Raw genomic sequence first — 24,207 nt, forward strand, 5'->3', positions numbered from 1 at the left:
CAACACCGGAAAGCATTGAAAAAATGCAGAAGTGCCTAAATAGTCCAGGTAACTGTTCGGGACAAGGAGATCAGTTGTTCAGTGGCTGGATGCTATTATTCTTAGGGTTTGGCTGATACAAACTGAAGAAGCTGAGAAATTATGACGGTTAATTCTGGACTGTTCTGCTGTAAGAAATAGGGAAAAACTGACAACCACCATCTCCCTCCTCCCCTCCACCCAAAGGAAAGAACGAACAAAACCCTTTCTTTTACCATATGCCTAACTCAGTAGGGGTTGATGAAAAATCCTTACAGGATTGCTACTCTGTTTCCCAGTGTGAACTGTGTACATTCAGTAAGGCCATGTTTAAAGTTTTTTGTCAAATTTCTACTGGATATATTGCACAAACTACGAGAACTAGAGAATGCATTTTAGATTTAGTCCACATATTCTAGATGATAAATTCATACTCACATGTGCTGAGCTTTATGACAAAAATTTCATGCTTTTTTTTTTCTACAGTTGGTTCAATGAAGATGACTTTGGTGAGGCACCAACAGCTTCAGCTTCTGGATTTCAGTGATTTTCCTAATAAATGAGCATCTTTCTCTCAAAAATGTCTTTATCAGATCAGTGAGGACTCTATCTGTCTGCCAGAGCTCTTTACTTCTTGCTAGTATATACTACTAGTTTAGCTCAGATGCCGCTAAAAACCATAGTTTTGAATCTCCTGGAAATGCTGTGGATTTTGTTTTTCACTATGAAAAAATACAGCTAAAGTTATTTGTTAGTCATCCTTCAATCTATATACTTTCAGATGCTGGCAGATTAACTGTCTAGTAAGATTATCAAAAGCAGCAGATTTTTCTGAATTTTTAAGGAAAGACCTTGCTTGAGTCCCTGTGGGCTGGTTCATCCTGCATACCAGAAATCTGTTTTCAAACTGAAGACAGATGTGTGCAAATTGGTTATTTTAGCTTCTAAATGCATTTTACAGGAATAATTAAGAATTTTGGGATGCAATTGACCTTTTTAAAGGTTTTCTTCAGAATGAGATTAATCATTTGTGATTAACAAAGCAAGGAATTTGATCAGGTGAAACTGGATCTTGGTCAGTTTACATTGTTCCAGAGACTATAAGCTATTGCCTTTCCTGTTCTAAGTCCTGTCTGAGACACCCATATTATTTGTGAAGCAATGGTCCCTTACAATTTATTCCTTTATTGTTATTTCTGTTTATGTAAAGTTACACATCTTGTTTTAAGATAAAGGACTTCTCTTTTCATGGCTTAATGTTCTTGGCATATGAATACCTGCGTCATTCTCAAACACATTTTCCTTACGAAGCTGTGGGATTGTTGGATGTTTGATATGCTTGAGTGCTACTGATAGTCTAGGATCTAGCCTTAATTTTAGGTTGTTACTGTACCTATCAAAGGCCTGAATCATTAGACTGTATTCCTTTCTGAACTTTTGCATGCTAACATATTTGTCAGGTTTTCATGGGTTATTGGTGTCAAAAAATTTAATTCCTCTATCCAGCATTGTCATTCAGTTGTTTTAGTTGTACGTAAAAAATATCAACTGCTCAGTTTTGATGTATGCAAATTGTTATGTATGAAAGAAATAGAGTATTTTATATGCTGATTACATTCTGTATGAGACATCCTTTTGAAGAAATGTGTGGAGGAGTTTTACAGGATTTTCAATTATTCTAAATGTAAATCGGTGAAAAAATACAAGGAGTATAGCATCTATTTGAAATAATTATAATAGGTATGTTTTACTGCGGCTGTGTAAGGACTCAGACTGTCATCTCTTACTTCTTCGGATGTTTTGATAAGCAGAAAACTGTGGAGATGTGGCTGATTTTTTTGGGAGTGGTAAAATGCAATGTAGAATACATACATTTAGAGGACTAAGTTCACAATATAAGCACTGAAAACTTCATATGTATTTCAGAAGGAAGATCTCCACCTGTTGCCTTCTTAAATGTATTTAACACAAGACATAAAATTTAAACTTCCAAAAGCAGTTTTCATTTCTAGCTAACACTGAATATTTTAAACCCCCTACTCTTTTTGGAATTATGAATTGAAGTATAAAAATTTGGAAGCAGAAGACTAGCTTCATTATTTATACTAATAGGTAACACATTATGTCATTCTGATGGCAAATAATTCTGTTTCAATATTTTACTGAAGTGTACCAATGAAGGGACAGTAGTTGTGGCAGCACAGGTCTCTCCATTCAGCAGCAACTTTTAATATTTCTCACATGAAAAAGGATAAAAATTAGACATATATGGATTTCTTTTTTAATTGAAACTCATTTAAAAATTTTTCAAATAAAAAATTTTCAGGTTCTAGTAAAAATAGAATCTGTGCATGAATGTGTTCATGTACTCTTCAACTAATTTCAATGTTTGGTGCTTTTTATTGTCTAAGAAAAGACTGCATATGTCCACTTGATAATCTTGATGGCCTTAATGTAGACCTTTTTTTTAAACGAGTGATTTAAAAAAAATTAAATAAATGCAAACTCAAATTCTTTTAAAAAAAATTTTAAAAAAGATCATCTGTAATGGTTCTTTTAATGTGAACAACTCTCACTTGAATATCCTCTAGGGGAGGGGTTTTTTGAGGGCATATATTGCAGGTGGATTCTTGAGTGAAATACTAGCATTTTTTCATGCACCAGTAATCAGATAGTGATAATCTCTGTTCACAGTTGAAAGTGCTTACATGGCAAAAATCTAATTTCAAATGCTTATGAGATGTGTTTTCTACAAAGATTTTTTTTTCTTGATATTTTAAGTTCATTTTTCAACTCCTGAGAATATTATTTTAAGAAAAAATTAAATAATGGAAAGTTAAAGCTCTACTCAAAAACTCCTGTAAGTGTCAAGAGCTGTATTTAAAAACAACAAGCGTTTGCTCTGATATCCTCTTGTTTACTGAGGAAATATAAAAATAGAGTTATTAACTAAAATCAGATGATGACTACAACAGATATTTATCACTTAGCTATCTATGAATCTCTATTCCATTTTAGACATGTGAATAGAAAAAAGAATGAGAAAGAACTGCAAACTGCAATGCTTTTAAGTGTTTGCAATTCAAATTACGTATTACTGGAAGACAGAAACTTCAAATTGTTACTTGCATTCAGAATACCTTTGTTAGCATATTTACATGTGGTTGGAAAATTTTTTATAGATTAGGAAATTACTTGTTGAAAAATAACATACACAACATTTAGAGTTTGCAGTATTGGAAAAACCCCAAGGGTTTTATTGATGCATGGGTTTATTACCAAAGAGCTATTTTGAGCTATTTTTCAAAATTTTTGATGGGCACCACTTAGGTGGTACCTGATGTGAGCTTACACTTTGTCATTATCCTTCCAACTTCTAACTTTCACACATGTGTTTTAGGAGTCTGCGTGTACTCAGAGGGGTATTTCTACAAGTATTTTAAAGCACTGTGCAACATTTCCCAGTTACTGGATCAGTACACATCCTCACAATGACATGACAGTGCTGTTCAGCCCTCCAGAGGCTGGTGCTTTGCTCAGGCAGAAAGTCCTCTGGGACCTGAACCGTGGTCTTTGCAGAGCACTACAATGCAGTGTGTGACATACCAGTTTGGTCAGTTAGCTTTGTTTCACTGTGAGACTCAGGGTATATCAGCACTTCCAAGAGCTTTCTGAGGTAAAATTTGTCTTGTGGTTTGCAAAGTGATGGCAGTTTTGTGTTTGTGGAAGAGACTTTTAAAATATGCTTCTCTTTAATGCTCTGTTGAGACCTTGTGATAGTTATTGCTGTCAAAACCATGCTCTTACGTGTGATTCATAATTTTCCAGTAGCAGGTACCAGTTATTGTCAGAATTTCCTCCCAAATTAGGTGTCCAATAGACTGCAGTCAAGTATGAGACAGCAAGTATGAGACTTGGATACATGGACTGACTTCTGCAGTTTACTGATCTCATGAGAACTTTTATTGACTTCAAAGGGCTCTGGATCAATCTCTTAGTTTTTGCTCAAAGCAACTGTAGTCTTTCTTCAATTTTTAACACTGAAATAGTAAAAGGCCAATATATTCATAACTCATTCACTCATGAATATCTTTATTCTTCCAAGCAACAGCAGGGTAGAGAAAAGCAATTGACTTCTCAACCAGAAAAATGGAAAGAGTAGAGATATTGTACTCATGACAATCATAAATTTGGGGTTGTTATGACCTGTAATCAACAGCAGATGATATAACCTATTGCTATTGCAGGCAGGAGATCTAAAGATGACTGGCAGCCTAGAGCAAGCAAGATCTAGCTGAAAACAGAATGTTCTAAATACAGAACAATGACTCTATATATAGCCCTACAGTGAGAGAAATCTTTTCATTTCTCCTTCAGATGGGAGACAAGAGAGGATTTATTTGACTTTTGGGAAGCTTTAGAATCTTCAACAAATATTCCAAGACACTGGAAACATTTTAGGCAACTTACTCAGTTCATGTAATGGAATTTAAATAAATTTACCAACATATTGATTTCCTGCTTTGGGGAAATGTGAGGGTTCTTAGTATTATTTTGTTATTTGCTTGTTCAGGTAATTATTGTACACTGTCCACTGCTAATTTTAGATGATTCTAAATACAATAGATTCAGTTAGAACATGGAGTGGTTGATTAACTGAGGATTGAGATAATCCATTGTCTAGTGTTAGTGCTTCCCTTGTGGGTATTACAGTGACCTCTCATAACTCTTAACCTTTATCTAACATTTGGTACATGGTTCATCCAGCCCAATAGAACTATAATGAATGATTAAGTTGTAATTAATGAATTTTCAGCTTCTTGCATTTGACTGAATTCTTAATAGAAGCATTAAACAAACTGCATTTGTTTCACAAATATCTTTTGAATGCCTGTCATGGTTTGAGGTTGGTACAATGCCAGTGCCCCCCCTGAAAATACACTTTCCCTAGTGGCTTCTGTGAGATGTGATCAGGAACAGAGCAAAACAGGTTCCAACTTAGGCATAAAGGAGACAAACTTTATTAACTACAGCATCTAAAAAGGAACAGACACAAAACTGAGAATGAAAACACTTCAAATACATTCCTCCTCCTTCCCCCCCTTTTCCTCCACAGCATGAAATGACACTACAGATTTCCACATTGTCACTATCTCTCAGATAATCAACTTTTGAGTCCATCATCACCCCTCAAATAATCAACTCTCAAGTCCATCAGGGAGAGAGGAGTCTCCACTTGCACCATAGGCTTCCCCCCAGAAACACGATTGAAACCTCTTGTATTTCCATGTCACTCGTGTCACCGCCCGGAGAACATCTGCCCTTGTGACTTCTTCCCTCCATGTCCAGTGCTCTCACCACTGCACATGGACCAGGACTGCCTTTAGGATTCCCCTTTTAAGGATGCCCAGTTCCAACAAAAGCAGCAGTCTCTCAACTTCAGGACACCAGTCCCCCCCAGATTTCACCCCCTGGGGCCGAGGGGCCTCGTGAACAGAAATCTTCCTCTCCACTGAAGACAGAGGGCATCTCACACCCTCCTCAGCCGTCTCTGTTCTTGCTTCACTGTACTCTCTTTGGCTTCAAGGCATTGCCTCCCCCTAAATGCAGTCTCTGTGTCACAGGAAAAACATGGGTTTGTCCATGGCCATACAAGAAAGAGTCCAGCTCAAGGCCACTCCATCATATCTTCCCACCTAGTATTCTTCTCACCTCTTCTAACACCTCTCACTCGTACTCACTTTCATGACACTTGCCCACTGCTTCATCTCTCTCTCTTCATTCAGATTCAGAAGGATCAGTATTTGTAAGGTTCCTATTATTCTACAAAAGGGTTAAAATCTTCACCTCTGTCTGCCCAGAACTCCCACAGCAGCCGGGCACCTTCTCTCGCTGCATCCCCCACTTCTCCTTCTGGCTGGCCGTGCTGCCAGTCCATGATATCGAATTTCAAGGCAGCACAGGCACTGGCTCTCTCTCTCTATCTCCTGGGGGAGGTAGGAGGGGGCCCGATGCCTCTCAGGGCTCCTCCACCCTTCTATCTTGCAAGGCCTTCACCCCCCTCCTCTGCCCGAGGCTCCGGCCTACCTCACCCGGCCGCATGGCTTCCCTCCCCCAGCCATTCCCAGCTGGGCAGGGGAGCTCTGAGCTCCTTCACAGACCAGGACCAAGAGAGAGTTCTCCTGGGAGTTCTTGCTTTTAACCCCCTGTGTTCTCAGAGGCGGTCCGTACCTTCAGTGGCCAAACCAGGTGCCAATATTCAAATCCAAGCACTGATTGGTTTGACCACAACCTCCCAAAAAACTCACTTCCTTCTTAAGCTACGACAATGCTTTAATCAAAAGTATTAGGGCCACATTCTCACATTTCATATATGTTTTGACTTTGGTTTTCTGTTGATTTTTTCTGTAGTCTTCACAGACTATTTGAAGTTACAGGAAAAGAAAAACCCGCCAAAACTCTTATAATACCAAATACATTTATCACACCTTCTGTAAAACACCTTAAGTCAACCTTTCAAGATAGTGTGGCCTATTGCTACTTGAGCTACAGGACTTCACAGCATTCAGCTGACAGTAAAGTAATCTGGTAGTGAAGAGGGAGGTTGTACTGTAGGTGCCATGCCCTGGTTATAAAGGGAGCTTAGTTTAGTTTTCTGTCCATAAAAATCCATTTCAACCTGTGTCACTTCTTCTTTTGCTTCTAGAGATCAGGAATTGGGTTAATCATGAGGTTCCTCTCAAGACAGAATCCTTCTCCTGTAGGTTTTTCGTGCGCTCCCAACATAGTAGTAATGCTGGTAGTGGCTGCCACCATTGCTGTTCTGTCACATTTTATGCCTAAGAAAGGAAACACATTTTAAAACATTTGCTTTTTTAATATATTTTGATTTTGGTAAACTGCCAAAACTTCTCTGAGAAGGGAAAACTGATAGTTTTAACTGCAGCCCAGATGAACCAGAATTGAATTTAATTAGAGGAAAAAAGGTTTCCAGTGAAAGATTTTTCTCCTCATTGTATTTGAAGGAAGAGAAACCTTAGATGTAAGTTCTCTTCAATTTTTTCTTGTTGCTCTTTGTTACCAAAGTAAATTCTGTCTGTATTTAGACTGTGAACCTGGGCAGGATTTGAAGAAACTGGGGCTGACTCAGCTAAAGATCCAGGTTGAGCCATGATCTGGAACAGCTCAGTAGTTACTTTCATGCCTCTCTTTCTGTTTACTCCTACTTAGAGTAATTTTATCTTTTGAAAGGGAACCCCACATACACAAAAAGGAAGAGAACTGCGTTTTTATTAGGAGGCCTTGTCATGTAGACAACTGTGGGAATAAATGCAATAGAGATAGTGCAATTAAGCTGCAAGGCTCTCATAAACACCATGTGCAGTTCTTGTGGGTCTCAGATATGTTTATGTTTGCTCACGGGGTTGTAGTTGCCAAATAGAAACTTAAGTGTTTTCTCTCTTCTTTACAGGGAGGCTAAAAGTAGTGTAAGTGTGCCTACATCCCATTTCATATCACTACATTTTTTGTGGTGCTGGAAGACGATGGAATTTTTTCTTTTCTGTTATTCTGACTCTGTGGCTTTCCATTGGTAGGCAGCTGATTCTGTATGATGATTTAAACCAATTAGGAAAGACTTAAAATTTCTTCCCTTGTCTCTTGAGGATAGGACAACACCTGGGGACATAGCACTGTAGCAATCCTTGTTCTACTTGACTTAAATCAGGATTTTGCTCAGTTTTCACAAAAGATATTCACTTGAGATGTCAGAGATTATACTTCAAGCTGTTCTTTAGTTGCTGATGCTAAGTGATGCTGCTCCGTAAGGAGCAATAATGATCTGAGTAATTGATGAAGTGAATCACTGGCATGAATTAGACATAACCAAACACTGAACATCCGCTATAACCTTTGCAACTGAAGCCTAGCTTGAGTCAGTCATGTTGGTGGCATATTCTGTCTTTCTTGAAAAACGTGTATGTATTTATGGAAGAACAGAATAACTGGCTTGAGGTTTGAAGGGACCTGTGGAGATAATTTTCTCAAATCCTATGCTCAAGCAGAGACACCTACAGGTGATTTTCCAGGACTGTGTCCAGACAATATTTGAATTTGAATTTGAATATCTCCAAGGAGGAGGGTCCTACAAGGTCTCAGAGTAACCTGTACCAGTGTTTGATCACCCTCATAACTGAAAAGCTTTTCCTGCTATTCAGAGGAAAATTACTGTGTTTGTTTGTGCCCATTGCTTCTGGTCCTGTTACTGAGCACCACTCAACACCTGAAATTTTGAACTGAGAAAATATGAGGTTTATAGAGAAATCTGTTTAATCAATATTTGAATGCTTCCAATCACACTGATTGTTTTAAAAAATCATTTTATCAGACTGCAGTTGTACTTTGGGTTTGTTTCTCTCTACTCCCCAGCTTTATCACAAGTTGCTTCTTGTGAAAATACTGATCCATTCTTTTTCTAAATATGATAGATCATTCATTACCAGTCATTTTGAGACTAGTAAGGAGGTGGGAAAAACACATTTCTTACAGCTTAAATCATGTGTGTTTTAGTCCATAGTTTAGTGTAGAATGTGGTTATGTCTGCCTCCAGCTTCTGATCATAATCTCTACAAAGATAATTCTTAGAATATACAAATTATTAAGTACCTTCTGGAAGGAGAAGGGACAGTGACAAGGAAGGAGATGTAATATCAGGGTAAACAAAAGGGTAAATGTCTAAATGATCTGAGGTTGTATTCAAGTGATGACTTTACTTCTGTACAGTCATTGTGGTTTGGACATTTATTTTTACCTGATGATTTAATGGAAAATGCAGAGTGATTGAACCTCATCATTCTTTCTTTATATAATGCTTTCTACTAGGATGATAGCTATTCTTACTTTATTTCATTTGTGATTGCTAAATTTTAAGACATGTTCTGTGTTAACATTTCAGTTAGGTAATCCCAAAGTTTAGCAAGGTTTGTAAAGAGAGTTACCTCCACTCTGTGAAGTCTGTAATTTTGAGTACTTGGAGTTAAGGAATTTAATGGTATTTCAAAGGTGGTAGTCTGGGAAAGAAATGGGAATAGAGGAATGTTATAAAAAAATCATTGGTAACTAGTTTCCTTTTTTAAGAGATTGTGTGAATTTATCCTGCGGCAGTGTTTGGTGTGAGTTTATCTTCATGTGTTTTTTTCAATCCACAAAGTTGTCATGATGGTGTCTGGGGAAAGATATGGGCTTAGAAGATGCAGATTTTGGTGATTACATTATGGATGGAAAGATGACTGCTGGAAGAAGGATATGCTCCTCATTTGTCTGTCATCGTGGGTCCAGTCACAGTTGGGTTTTTTTGCCATGTGAACATTTTATTCACATTGGTAATATTGTGTCATGGCATCACAGGGTGCAGAAGTGTTAGAGGCTATGACAGGGCAGGGCCTGTCAGCCAGCACCTGTACCCCCAGTCAGGAACAGGACAGCCAAGGACACCGGGGCAGCTTCAGCCCTGGGCACTGGGAATGTGTCTGGCAGGTTGAGGCCAGGCTGGGCCATCAGCCAACTTAGTGAGCCCAGCTAGTGAGGCCACGTCCGGGGAGGCCTGTGGGGAGCTGTGCCTGGCTCAGTGGGGCCATGGCTGGGCTGGGCTGTGGGGAGCTGGGGAATGTCCCTGCTGCTGCACCTCCAGGCTGGAGCTGATGGCGGTCCAGGGTCCTGGGCAGGTCAGGATTGGTGATGTCCTCAGGGATGTTCTATGATGAAAGGCTTTCTGAAAATGTTTATTCTGGGGAGGCAGTATAGATGGGTCACATTCTGTGAAATGTCTTACTGACATTTTAGGTTCGTTCAGGAGAACTGGTAAACACCATGGAGGTGAAAATGAGTAAGAGCTCAGTTTTCAAGAGAAAAAAGTCTCAAAACCTCTGTTGCTGTCAGTTGGGCCCTCGTGCTTTGTATCCTTGGCATCTTCCAGTTACATCAACACTGAATTGGAATAGCCTCCCTGTGCATGTTTTGTCTACCTGAAAGGTGTTTCAATAGTGTAGAAGTGGAAAATTATGCAGCTAGATAGGCAATTCCCGAAGTGCAGACAGATTGTGATGCACTGATTTCACCTTGGTACATGGAATTGCAATTTTTGTTACCTTACACTGCATTTTTATGGAGTGTGTGAAAACCAGATCAGTGGCTTAACTAGCAGTGATAGTACCTGACACATCATTTATGAAAAGAGAAAAACATTTCCGCTTCTGAGAGAGTTTTCACATATGAGTTTTTTCTTTAATGAATTTTTAGTTATTCCAGTCTTTCTGGCTGTGAAAATTTTAGGAGATTTTTTTTTCCTGAATCACTAGGGTCTTAAAAAAATTCATAAGGATAAAAGGTATACTGACCAGTTTGGTCACACATAGAGAGGCATATATAATTTCATCAAAGGTAATTGCTTTACTAGTAATAACTTTGAAGTGACAGAAATAATTAACATTACCTCCAACAGAGCACGAGCCTTGCTGTAATAGCTGTTTAACTGCCTTTTCATACATTTCTTGCTGTTAGTTTCAGAAACAGAAATAATATTGAAAGGCCCAAGGAGACTTAACTATTTACTTGAAGTGAGGACCAAAAGATGATCTGAACTCCATGCCACTGGGTGGATTATTCTGTCTCCTATTCATCTTATTCCCTATCTGCAGTCTCTGAATGCTGTACCTTGACAAGCTTGAGGGCTATTATGTGGAACTCTTGCTGTTCCATCTGATCTTTAATTTCAATATGTCTCAGCATGGTCTTGAGGCTCTCTTTGGATTTTGTTTCTTTGACTTCAGTTTTGTCCTTAGTCTTTTTTTTTTTTTTAATTCAGATTGATCTTTTCCCCTTTGCTTTCTGCTGTCTTTCTCCTTTAGCTGTATCTTGTCCTCCTTTTCCTCCTCCTCCTTAATCTCAGGGTTGGCCTTTCTCTTATCCATGGCTTGAGATTCAACCTTTTCTTTTGACACAGGGCTGGCACTCTCCCCTTCTCTTTGACCTTAGACTTAACATTTCTTATGTCCTCTGGTTTTTCTGTGCCTTGTTCTACATGCTTTTTTTTTTGGCATTGTTACTTTCTTAGAGTTCCCCTAAGGCGATTTATAGTTCCATTTGCCATTCAGAATTTCTTAACACGGCAAATTATTCTCTTCTGCATCTTCAGCATTTCTCTGATCTGTGTTGCTGTTTTGGGCCTAGGCTTCATGAGTTTAATTCTTCCTGACTTCTCATAGCAGTTTGCAAATTCTTCAGAAGATTTGTTTTGTTTTAATTCAAAGTGAGTCTAACATCTTTGTTTCCAGCTTGCCTGCTGTATTTTGAGTTTGTTTTGGTTTTGGGTTTTTTTAGTTGTTTTTAGTCTTGGTTTGTGTCTTGGTGGTTTGTTGTTTTTTGGTTTTTTTTTCCTCCTCAGCATGGTTTATTTTTTCTTGCAACTTTTCAGGTTTTGACCTGTAGTATTAATTATTAGGTTTGTTTGGAAGCTCATTGCACCAATATTGTCATCCTTTTGTCCTTTGTTTTGTAATGAAATGTGTATTACATTCTATTCAAATATTTTTCTTAATTTATTCTCCTCATGAAGGAGACATTTTTAATCTTTTTTATCTGCTATATCACGCATGATATCTTGTTTTTTCATGGGTAGTTCAGGACGTTTCTGATGCAGCTGACATGAGAAATTAATCTGTTTTGCCAGTTGTATTAACAAAAATTCATATCCAAATAATTCTGAAGGCAAGATAATTTCTTAAGAAATGTTATTATTTTATGGGAAAAATCAACATCACTGCAAATTCACATCACTTGTTCTGAGCTGCCATCATGCCTTACACACAGCTTCATTTCTCCTCTCCATCTGCGTCCTGTGGAGGTGGCCTCAGCCTTTTCATTTCTGTGTTATTACTGCTCCTTTGCTGCTGCTGTTGTATCTTTGGTAGCAGCCCATTTTCTCTGAAGCACAGTCTCTGTTTGTTGTGTGTGTTAGGCTGTTCTGCCTACTTCCTCTGTTCATCTTTGGTCTCTGCTGGACTTTTTCCTGCCCTTAGACCTTGCCAAGATTCATACAACCCTAACCGTTCTTTTTCTTGTAGTTTCTTTCTGAAACCACCCACCTGTTTTGTAAGATATTTTAGTTATTTGTGGCTGAAGATACAGTCCCTCACCTCTCGCTTCAGAGGAGTGTCAGTCTTTTCTCCCTGCTTTCTCCGACTATTGATACCACAAGGGACATCCTCATGGGACAGGCAGAAATCAAGATTAGAGGTACAGAAAGGTTCAGACGCTCAATTGTTTAAAACAGAAATAGATGAGCAGAGAACCATGAGGTATATATATCAGAGGTAGAAAGAAGAAACACAATTTTCACATCTCTTTCTGATCTGCTTGAAGACAAGGACTGTAACTCAGAATATGTACATTGAGAGAGTCTGTGTGGATGGGAAGCTTCCTATCTTCTGGTGTGGTGCTTTTGATTAAAGTTGCAAAATGGGTCTGCAAAATGGGAGTGTTTTTCTGGATGAATTTCCTCCCTTTAGGCAAAGAGAGAGTTACTGCCTATTCAGCAAAGGAAAATTACATTTCACTGCCTTTGCATTGTTTGATACTTAATTATATTTAGTTCAAGAAAAGAAATTAAGATACCACCACTCATTTCTTGAATAAATCAAAATCAACATTAGCTCAGCTGGTATAGTTGAAGAGTGGGTTGTTCGTTTTCTAACTTGAAGCCCACGCTCTTTGACTCATGAAGATTATAAGTCTTCTACAATTCAGGATGCCATTTTCCCCCCACTAAAATATAAAGGAAGCCTATGGTCAAATTTAGCTATTTTGCTTTCATATACTTTAGTCAGAGGAAAAAATTATTTCATTTGTATATCTGTGATATACCTCTAGCTGGTCTGTTTCCTACTGTGAGATCTACCTCTAGCTAGCTTTCTTCTTCTGAACAGCGCCTTCCTCCAAAACGGTCCAGGCAATAAAGAGTTGAAATAGCAACATCTGCTTACTTGATATTTTAACTTCTGGACTATTGATTCTGTGATAATATCACAGAACTGCCTGCATGCATTTACCCATGCTCTCAAGCACATGATGTCATTCTTGGGGTGTCCTGCGCGGGACCAGGAGCTGGACTTGATGATCCTGATGGGTCCCTTCCAACTCAGCATATTCTATCACCCATTGTTTAATCACTGATTTTCTTTTTATAGTTAAAAACACGAAAAAATTTAATTGCTGTGAAATATGTCACTATATATGATTTTTTTTCAATTTAACAGTGAAGACAGCTTATTGTGAAAATGTTCAGAAGAAAGAACTTCTTATGAAACTGAATTGAAAGTGAAAAGGGTATAAACACTGTAAAGGTTACAGGTTTAAAGATGCTAAAATTGAATTCAAAAGGGTAAATTTTCTTAAAGGGACTTCATGAATCTATCTGCTCAAACAGAAGTTAGTTAATTACAATAGTCCAGTAATTGTGTTGAATAAATTTGAGCATCAAATATTTAAAAAAATGTTTCTAGCTTATATTTAGACTTTGCTGGGAGCTGTCAGGGGTTTTGGGAATAGCTGGAGATAGTAGGTCATCATGTTCAAAACAAACCAGATTTTTTTTATGAGACAGAGATTTTATTTCTCAAGTAGATTAAGGTAACTGTACATAGTGATAGAATGTAAGTATTACTGGGTTGTTATTGTATCACCTATAAAATCATAGACAGTTGTGGTAATTCTGAGAAATTACTCAAATAAGTAAGCTTAAACTGGGTAACATTAAAACTAGGGCCATTATAGCACCATCAGATTTAAGTTAGAAATGTGTCTGTGGAATGGTAAGCAAATCCATTATAGATTTCAGAAAAATATGCTTAGAGGGACTGCCAGGTTCCCATATTTCTAATAAAATTTTGTAATTATGAGGAAATCAGTTGTCACAGATAAGAAGACAAAATAGCTGTCTAAAAAGAAAAAAGTATGTAGACAATGCCTATTTTTTCTCATAGCATCGAAGTGCTAGTCTTTTAATGTGTGCCTATGCTTTCTGATAGAAAATAGCAAAGCAAATGCTGGAAGTGCAGTATTTGCTTTGCTATTGCTTTTTTGAAAGCAATTCACTATTGTAGAGATAAAGTCTGAACATGATCTTTAAAAGGACATTATGGTTTATTAAAATATATAAAAATTTAATTATAACCTTAGTCATGTACAATCAAATTCAGTCTGCCAAGGACAACTAGAAGACAGTGTAAGATAATGTGAAGGTGAAAAGGATAGACACATAGGTATAGAGGTAAACTTGGAAAACCTAGTTCAGAAATAGTACCATCTTAATTCATTTTTATGCTTTAAAAATGGAGACTATTTTGGTACCATGGAGAGATAGTAAATGCAATCCCTGTGTTTGTCCAGAAAAGCAGAGTTCTCATCTCCTCTCTTCTCTCTTCTCCTCTCTCTTCTCCTCTCTTCCTGTAGTAGTAATTAAGCTATAAAGGATGCTGAAATAAAGAAATGCAGGTTTTAAATAACTGAGAAGGGAAGCTGTGTTAATCTTCGTGGATTTTCACTGCTATTGACAGCCATTCCTTAAATCCTTCCATACTTCTTATATCCTAGGTTTAATCACGTACTACTGTTGGAGAATTGGACTGGCTGTCAGTCTACACGAGCAGTGAAACCTCCAGTATAAGTGCACTGTCATTTGGATAGATTTAAGGCATTACCATAGCTTGGAATAAAGATTGTCCTAAACTTCAACATCTGATTCCTCAACGGGTGTGTATGAAAAGCCGCAGTGTTGCCAGCCTTCCCCTGCAGGAAGTGTCCAGATGGACACTTTGACAGTTTAGCTGGGGTGTTTCACACATTCCTTATTCACAAGAAATTCTGCTTTTCTTCATATTTCAGAATTTCTTCTTTTCTGACATGTGTTCACATAGCCATCCACTGGTACTTATTTCCAAATTATAATCACTGTTTTTACACAGAATTGAGGCCTATGTTTGCAGCTGTTACAATAAATTGCACTTACAGGGAGTGATTTGGTTGTAGATAGTCAAACCATTCAGGAGGAAGTATTCATTGTGATTAAAATTGCAGAATTTACAATCTGTGTGCTGATCAACTTAATGAAAAGAAGACTAAATGATAAGAAGTGCCTTTAAGAGCAATACAGAGAAAAATAGAGTGCATGTTTCCCCTGAAAAATATGTGCAGGGGATAAATACATCCCACAAAGTCTGCTGGCTTTGGAGGGAAGAGAAGTATTTAAGGTATTAAAGTCTTGAAAATATTAAAATTACCTGAAATAACTTAGCACTATTAAGGTTGGGGCTTTAAATCACAGTGTCTCAAGATACCCTTGACAGAACAGACTGTTGGTAAATACTGGAATTTAATCTATCTAAATAGTAAATCTAACATGGATAGATTATTCAGAAATAGTCTATCCATTGAAATGTCATTTGAAGCATAAACTACAGTTTTCAATTACACCTAGGAAAGAATAAAAAATAGTAACATGGCTTTTAAATTGTGATTATTTATATTTAAGTTAAACTGAATATATTTTTATATATTTGGCTATTGAAATTTTATATTTGGCTATGCATAATATATGTTTAGAGAAATATTTAAAACCAAAGTGATTTGTCATGATTTCTTCTGTTTCTTGGATTTCAAAGTATTTACTTGCCTTAGCAGGTTGTCAAAAATGTATGCATTTGCAGTATACAGGTTTAAATACAACTATGTAGAGGTGATCAATCTGCAAAGAAAAAAAAAAATATTGCTAATAATTTTTATGACAAAAATCAGTAGAATGTGTTTAATGTATTTATTGTGTAGTTATTAATATTATGATTTCTCTTTCTGTAATCCTGAAAAATAGCATTACAGGTGATTTACTAAGCAACCACTTTTTTACCATCTTTTACTCATATATTTGCATTTCTTTTCTCCATTTACTGAAGAGCACTATGTATTTTTTCCTAACAGGAAAAATTTCTGCTGTAACTAAAATGACATCATGCTGCCTCCAATGGGGGAATGCTGAAGCCTTCTCAAAAATACAACACAGTGGTAAGTACTAAAAGTATGTTCATTACAATTCCTTTTTTCGTAAGAATATGTACAAGAAGGATAGCAAGTTTCTGTTGCTGGTGTTCTTAAATGTGTTTGAAATAGCTTTGCAATATATCAATTTAAAATGTTTACCCTGTGTTTATCCAATGAAACATGGAATACAGTACATTCTAAACATTAGCACTGTTTATGTGCTTTCTTATGATAAGCATGAATTGTTATTATTTTTCAGCTCTATGAGTATTGAATGATACCAATCAGTTTGTAGTTAAAGGATGTGAGATTAAACCTGGCTATTGTGATGCTGCCACTCAGTAAGGTTTGGGGGTTCCAGGCCACTGGAACCAGACAGAGCTGATTGTCTTTGGTTTGCAAGACGAGGTTTGGTTCCAGAGTTCTTATGGGGCTGTACTAAAAAAGAGGCTTGGTTGCTGTTTCATACTGTTACCATAAAGATCTATTTTTTTCCTCTCAGTTTTTAGCCAAATATAAGAGAACTTATTTTAATGTATAGCATGTACACACATCGCACATATATGTATGTGTCTATCTATGTACGTAGATAGATATAAACATTCCTATTATACCAATGTGAAATACATTACAAGAGTTTAATTTAGAAATCCATGCATAGAATATATTCTATTTATATAGCACCTTAATCTAATTACCATTCTTTTATACTGTGCCTGTCACATTGATTAATGAGAAGGGAATGAGATGTCCAAGTGACCAGAAAAGTTTCTCTGGTGCACATTTTTCCTCTTCACTTTATATTATCCATGTACTTTGAAGAAGATGTGACTTTTTCTGTAATCATTTCACCAGCTGTAGTACAATGACGTTTCCATTTCACGTTGACACTGGGATCTAAATTCAAGGAGAAGGAATAATAATATATCTAATGTGATAATAAAGTTGTGGAAAAGCAATAATTCAAAGTGTGACACTTTAGTTATGAAAATCGAGGGTACCATTATGTGAAGTGTAAAATTCAGACAAAGAAAATAACAGCTTTGAAAATTCCTGTGATTTTTGCATCACTGAACCATGTTTATTCCAATTTGTAACAATTTACATGTAATTGAATAAAAAATACCTTATGAACAGGGACCTGGTTAATAGTTTAGCATCCACACTGATTGTGATAATAGCTGATTTCTTAGGAGTTATATAGTGACTAGTACAATATGCATGAATGTCATACATAGAATTCAATTACTGACTCTATTTCAGAGAACTCATGACATATTTTTCAGGACCGAGGCAAGCAACTGATATAAAGAATACAAGGCTCGTATAAAACTGAAGTCAAAGTTGAAATAATAACTTTATTTCTTTGGAACTAACAATTTGTGGCACATTTGCCTTGTATGGCATTCGAATAAACCACAGCCATGTTCCAAGAAAGGAAATTTTCATCTCTAGATCTATCACAGTACACTGAGATAGATCACAGAAGCTGGGGAAAGGATTATGAAGGGGAAACTGAGGGATGGAAGGATTTTAGTTTTCTCTGTTTTCTCAGCATTTTGTTTATTCTTCATAATGCACAGCAGGAAAGTCAGAGAAGAGGAGGAGAAAAGGAAGAAAACAACATTAAAACAGAAAAGTGAGATGGATTCTATTGATGCCTGGCTTTTAACTCACACTGCAAGTTAGTGAACATCAGAAGCCAGCTGTGCCTTTTGAAAATTTCCTTGTTCATGTCAGGTGATAATTGGACTATACTTAAAAAAATAGAAAAAAAAAGAGAGAGAGAGAAAAAATGAAGTTATAAATCAGCATAAAATTAACTTCTGCTTCTCTGCTTGATAATTTTCTGAAGTAGCCACAAATATTTGTGTTCAACTGGCAACCCTGAGGTACTCCAAAATATACAACAGAAATACAGAAATATTTGTTAATTTCTTATTTTGCCTAGAAAAGGTTTGTATTGAGAGTTTTTTTCAGGAGAAAAATAGAAATGTATCTGAAGGCCTTCAGGATAATTCATAATCCAAGCAAAACTAACCTTGAAGTTGTATTTTCAGCAGACAATAGGGATACATTTGGATAAACAGAAGAACAAAAAAATTGCAAAAGATAACTAGGTATGATAGCTTGGACAGATTCTAACTATGATTTTGGCTGTATTCTACTCTTATATTTAAGAGAAATGCAGAAAAAAATCCCTACATCTTGAACACTTTAACTGCTTACTTGCTATCTTTCTCATCCATAATTCCAGATAAAATTCTTCAACATGATAAACCCATGGTCTTTCTCAAGAATAGAAACCATCAGTTTATGTTTGGTGTATGCAATGTGTGTTTCCTGGCAATGCGCGATATAGTATTAAAAACTGAAGGAAACAAATGGCCCATGCTTTGTCCTCAGATTTTGATCATGCATCAGAAGTGTAAGCCAGTTTAAATGATGGGATTTCGTTCTAGAATCCCAACCTGACAGCTGAAAGTGCAGATGGAGCCCTGTGGTAGTCTGTGAAGCGCTGTGTCGTTCCTTTGATGTAGCCACATACTGTCAGATTCTTGATCATGTTCTCAGATTCTGATCAAACCTTCTGTCTTGTATCATTTATGGTAACAAATGTGAAAGAAAAATAAAGCCTTTTTATTCGAGGGCAGGAATAAACTGTTCCAGTTTAAGTCTTGGGAGTTTTAGGAAACAGATCAACTCTTTATTCTCTGAGGAAAATCAGGGTACAATACAATTCTCATTCTTAGAGCTGTCAGCTCTCCTCAGCTTACTTTTCAGCTCTTGGGATTCAGATAAAAATTTTTGCCTTCCTCTTGTCAGGGTTTATGGCTGTACATGAAAGTACTCTTAGCTGAGCAGTCCAACCTCTGGTTAAGCAGCATCTTCAACTCCTCCAGTTTTCTTTTTAGACTCTCATTGATTTTATACTCTTAGGTGGAAGAAAAATGCACCTCCACATTTCTTCTGTCTTGGTGAAATATCTGCACAATTTTAGCGTGGAAATCGATTGGTTATGTAGGCTCCCAAGACCTGTGTTATGATAGTTAGTCTCTGCTGACATTGTAGTGTGCATTCTTCCTACCAGTTCTCTTAATTTTGAGAAGGAAGGAAGGAAGGAACTCAGTTTAAAATTCTTCCATTTTATAAAGATAGAAGGTGTGTTTTCCATACTGAAACACAAGTGATAAGCAGGAGCAATTAATGAAGTTACCAGTTGAGCCCAGACTGATAGTTTGGTCATATCAATTAATTGAGGCTGATGCTCAACATTTTAGTAGGTTTCCAATTTGGAAACTGTGACTTCTTAAAAAAAATTCCAGTAGTTTAAACTGAATTTAACACCTACTGTATGGAAATTTAACCAGACTTTAATGAGAGCTTGTCTAGATTTTGTTGTAGGATGTTCCACAGCTCTCTATGCATCTAAAAATTTATTTCCAGGGAGAGTATTCTGAAATCCTAAATCCAGTGTAGTTAACTGTTTCTCAGTTGATCTAGAAAAAATAAATTAAGTTGCATCATCTGCTTTGCTGTGAGATATTACTGGTAAATCTAATTTTAACAAATCCATTACATCACTGATAGGAGGGTGTGTTTTTCATTAAAGGTAGATACTTACTGTGAATAGTGGAATGAAAATCAAATCAAAAATAGTAGATTCTCTAATGAATATAAATTGCTTCCATTTGAATTCAAAATGATGTATCCATTATTTTTTTATTCCAATATTTTGTTATGTATTTCAGTATGACTGACCTAAAGTATCTAAAAGTAGAAGTAAAAGTATCTAAAATCTAATGATCTCCATCAATATGTAAATTTCTTAAGAAGCCAAGAGAGAAATGGAAATATGAAGCATTTTTCAAATATTACTCAAATATTAAATAGCAAACACCAAAACTTTCCAGTTCATTAAATTTATTTTCAGGTGGCAATGTAATTGAATAATTTTAAATAATTGAATAATTTTAAAGCTACTACCTAAGTTCATTAGCTTTTTAAAAGCTTTAGGAGGATAGTTGAACAATTTTATAAAAATATAAGTCAATATTGTCTAAAATCTTTAGGACTCATGCACTGTTCTTATCTAAGTAATGCTTCAAGAAATATAATTGATTTTGTAGAAAATTAATTTGAACATAATATTTCACAAAGTATTGTACAACAGTAACAGAGAATGGTTAAAGTAGTGTAATTTCAACAATATACAGACTTCATGGATAAAGGGAGTTCACTGAATCATAACATCATGAGCAATATGTAAACCTGAAATAAAAAACCAATCACTGTTTTGCACAGACAGCTCATTTAAAGTTTAATCATGTTCAATTCAAAGAACTGGAGTGCAAATTTTATTATCTCAGTGTTTAAACTTGAAAATGTTTTATCATTGTGACTAATATAATTTAAATCTACTGTACTGAACAACAGGTAATGAACAGGTAATGATGTTATATCTATTATATCTGTTTCTACAGGGAACTCTTAAAAGACTCTTAAAAGAAGCTCATAATAACTCAGTGCTGTTGGGTTTTTTGGGGGGGTATTTTTTTTGTTTGTTTTGTTTTGTTTGTTTGTTTGTTTGTTTTTTGTTTTTTGTGGGTTTTTTGTTTTGTTTTTTTTTTTTTCCTAAGAACAGTAAAGCTTTTGAGAGCAAAAGTCCAGTGCAAATGAATTACAGGCAAGTAGCTGTCCTCTTCCTGTCAAGGTTCAAAACACACTGTATCTTCATTTTTAACCACAAGACCACAGTTTGTTTTGTTTGGACAACTCAGTAGTTGATGGGAAAGGAAGACCATCTGTATCTGTTAATAAATATCTCTTTACCTATTCTTCAGCAGTTATCTCCCTCAGTTTTCATATAAAAGGAATGTCTCTGTGTAACAGCAAAATCTTGTGTCCTCCTGGTATCTCCATGACTTAATTTGAGCTCTGTACCCTGAAGTTTATTTTAGAAACATCTGACAGAAGATGGTATCTGGGATCATCAACTCCAGCTTCTATAACATGGAACAATGATATCATACAATTCTTTTTATACAGGTTTAATCTAGGTTTTGAAACCAAGGGCTACATTGATTACTGGTGGAAACCAGAAATGAATGATGTCTCTCAAAGGTCCATACTGCAACAATGTTATTAAATATCTTCATCAGTAATATAGACAATAGGATTAAATGCGCCCTTGGCAAGTTTGTGGGTGAGTGGTGTGGTTGATCCCCTTGGGGGTAGAAATGCCATCCAGGGGTACCTCAACTGGCTGGAGGAGTGGAAACTGCAAATGAAGTTCAGCAAGACCGGTATAACATCCTGCACCTGTGTCATGACAATATCCATTACCATTAGGGGCTGGATTGGAAATGGATCAAAACTAGTCTTGCAAAGAAGGACTTGGAGGTACTGGTGGATGAGAAGTTGTTAGTAAGTGAGCAATGTGCGCTTGCAACCCAGAAATCAAACTGTATCCTGGGCTGAACCAAAACAAGATTGATGGAAGCGATTCTGCCCCTTTATTCTGCTCTGGTGAAGCTCCACCTTGAAATGCTGCATCCAGCTCTTAAGTCCTCAACACAAGAAAGACAGGGACATGTTAGAGTGGGACCAAAGAACGGCCACGAAGGTGATAAGAGGATTGGAGCACCTTGCCTGTGAAGACAGACCGAGACCATTGGAGTTTTTCAGCCTGGAGAAGGCTCTTATGAGACCTTACTGCAGCTTTTCAATATATAGGAAAAGGAGAGAAAAGAAATGTGGAGACTTTTTATCAGGGTGGCCTGTAGTGACTGGGAGAAAAGGGGAATGACTCTAAAAGAGCATGGATTTAGAGGGGCTGTAAGGAAGAAGTTCTTTATTGTGAAGGGTGGGGAGACACAGGAACAGGTTGCCCAGAAAAGTTGTGAATGCCCCATTCTCAACTCAAAGGCAGGTGCTCCAGGCCAGGTTGGGTGGTTTTGAGCAACTTGATCTAGTTTGTGGCATCCCTGCTCATAGCAGGGAGGTTGGAACTAGATAGTCTTAAAGGTCCCTTGCAGCCCAAACCATTTTATAATTTTGTGATATTTCTGTATAATATCTTACAGTGATTGTCTGTGCATGTTTATAAACCATGCAAGAGTATTAAGGTAAATGGCTGAGTATATAAATAACAGATTGATTTTAACACTCATATAGCACTAAAAGTAGCACTGTTTGCACCTCAGCATCAGAACTCAAATTTGGAGATAAAGTAGAAAACCAGTAATGATGGAATCACATTCTGGGTGGTTTTATTTTTTTTCTTTTTATGGTTTTGTAATGGTTTTTTAATGTTTTTTTTCTTTTCTGATTTTTAAAGAAATTAAATCACAAAAAAACTCTTCTAAGTAATGGCCTTAGCATAGCTATTTCCAGATGATTTCATGGTTGTGTGCCCTTGCCACAGTTTGAGATTTTTTATCAAACATCACATCAGAAAAATTAAGGTTTTTGATTCTTTCAGACAGATTTGGGTTTTTAAAAATAGGCTATTAGTACAGTTTTAGGAAAAAAAAAAACTTCCAGCACCACTCCAGAGGGCCTGGATATCCCCTACATTCTATGTCATATCTGCTAAAATACTGAATTATTTTCATTCTGTGCTAAATGCGAGTAATCCACCACAATTATGCTAATCACTGCCCTGAAAACAAATTGATACAGCTGTTGAGTGACTAGGGAAAATGATGGCATATTTCTTTCTTTTTTGAAAGAAAAAAAAATAAAATGTTTTTGCCAGCAGGAAGCCAAACTGCTTGTAGAAATTACTTAGAATTGAAAATCACTATTTGATTCTGAAGGTAAATATGTTTGTTTGTATATATGAATATAAAATACATTTAGCTTTAATTGCATGCCAATTTAGACCCAGATAGCTCGTATTGTACAGAATTTTTTGAGTGTTATTTTGCTTTTATTTTCTATTGATGTTGTGCAAAATATATATGTATATATACACACACAAACACACAGTGTTTTCTATTGAATCCTAAGTATGGAAGCTGAAAGTATCTAAACACCTCTTTCTACCAGGTTTATTATCAACACCCACCACACTATTCCTTTCATATACACTGCTTTTCACTCAATTTTTCTTTTCCAAGAAAAAAGCCAGAGAAAGGGAGCACAACACAAATATGGTGATATTGTTATCCATAACTTAAAAAAAACCACCTTAGAATATCTGAGTGTAGGCAAAACTACTTAGGTTAAGTAAAATCATATTCTGTCACCTTTCATTATAGGTTCTATTTCTTATGAAGGTGTATGAAATAGTATTCTTCTCTTTTTCACCTGGTTGCAGCTGTATTAATAGCCTTTCTGCACTCACAGCATGAACATGGATTTAAAGCTTACACAACAATCCACAGAATGTTAGAAAATACAGCCTGAATTTTTATATTACAATATGACTTCAGGAAATAACTGACAAAATTTGGTGCCTAATTATAATCCTAAAAAGCTGCATTTTTTCTTTGTTTAAGAAATCAATAACCTGCAACCAAATATCTATTAAAATTGTGGTTTGTCACTCTGTGGTGGAAACAAAGCTCTTTTATGTAGAACTAAATCACACATTTAATTCTAAGGTAGTTTGCAGTCAGTGGAGTTAATTATTCTGAAAAATTGTGTTGCTTCTATGTGTTTGAGGCTTTTTGCTTGGCTTTAAAGGTACGTAGGTGATATTTCATATGCTGTATCATACCATTGTGACTGCTGTTACTGGTAGATGTGTCATGAATTTGATTCACAAAGATGAGATGCAAATGCTTGAAAACTGTGAATAATGAGGTGCAGTCTATTCTTACTTACACAATGTCACCAAAACAAGCTGCAGGTATTCCTCCTCAAGCAGAAGAGTTGGACCAGATGAACTCCAGAGGTCCCTTCCAACTTCAACCAATCTATGAACCTGTGATCTTCATTTAAGAGCAATTAAATTTTTCTTTCCATAGAATTAAAATAGCACTATGACCCTTTCTCATTCATTATATGGAAGTATAAAAAAGATGAAAAAACCCCAAACAGTTATGCACAAGTTTAAATAATGATGCTGAGTCACTTGAAAAGTTAGGTGATGAA

At 36.4% G+C, this 24,207-nt stretch overlaps 1 protein-coding gene across 4 annotated transcripts in view; it reads left to right on the forward strand.

The window, feature by feature from the left end:
• Positions 1–24,207, forward strand: part of NLGN4X (neuroligin 4 X-linked) — a 161,907-nt gene that overhangs the window by 14,131 nt on the left and 123,569 nt on the right. For 2 of the 4 annotated variants that reach the window (XM_064407761.1, XM_064407764.1), the window contains exon 2: positions 16,045–16,128. The gene's annotated coding sequence lies outside the window, so the exon portion shown is untranslated. Of the gene's footprint in view, positions 1–12,161; positions 12,310–14,673; positions 14,824–16,044; positions 16,129–24,207 lie in introns of those variants that run through there. The other 2 variants (XM_064407763.1, XM_064407762.1) reach the window with 2 other exon arrangements.

The sequence above is a fragment of the Passer domesticus genome, chromosome 2 (assembly GCF_036417665.1).
Source record: "Passer domesticus isolate bPasDom1 chromosome 2, bPasDom1.hap1, whole genome shotgun sequence".
NCBI classification, from domain to species: domain Eukaryota; kingdom Metazoa; phylum Chordata; class Aves; order Passeriformes; family Passeridae; genus Passer; species Passer domesticus.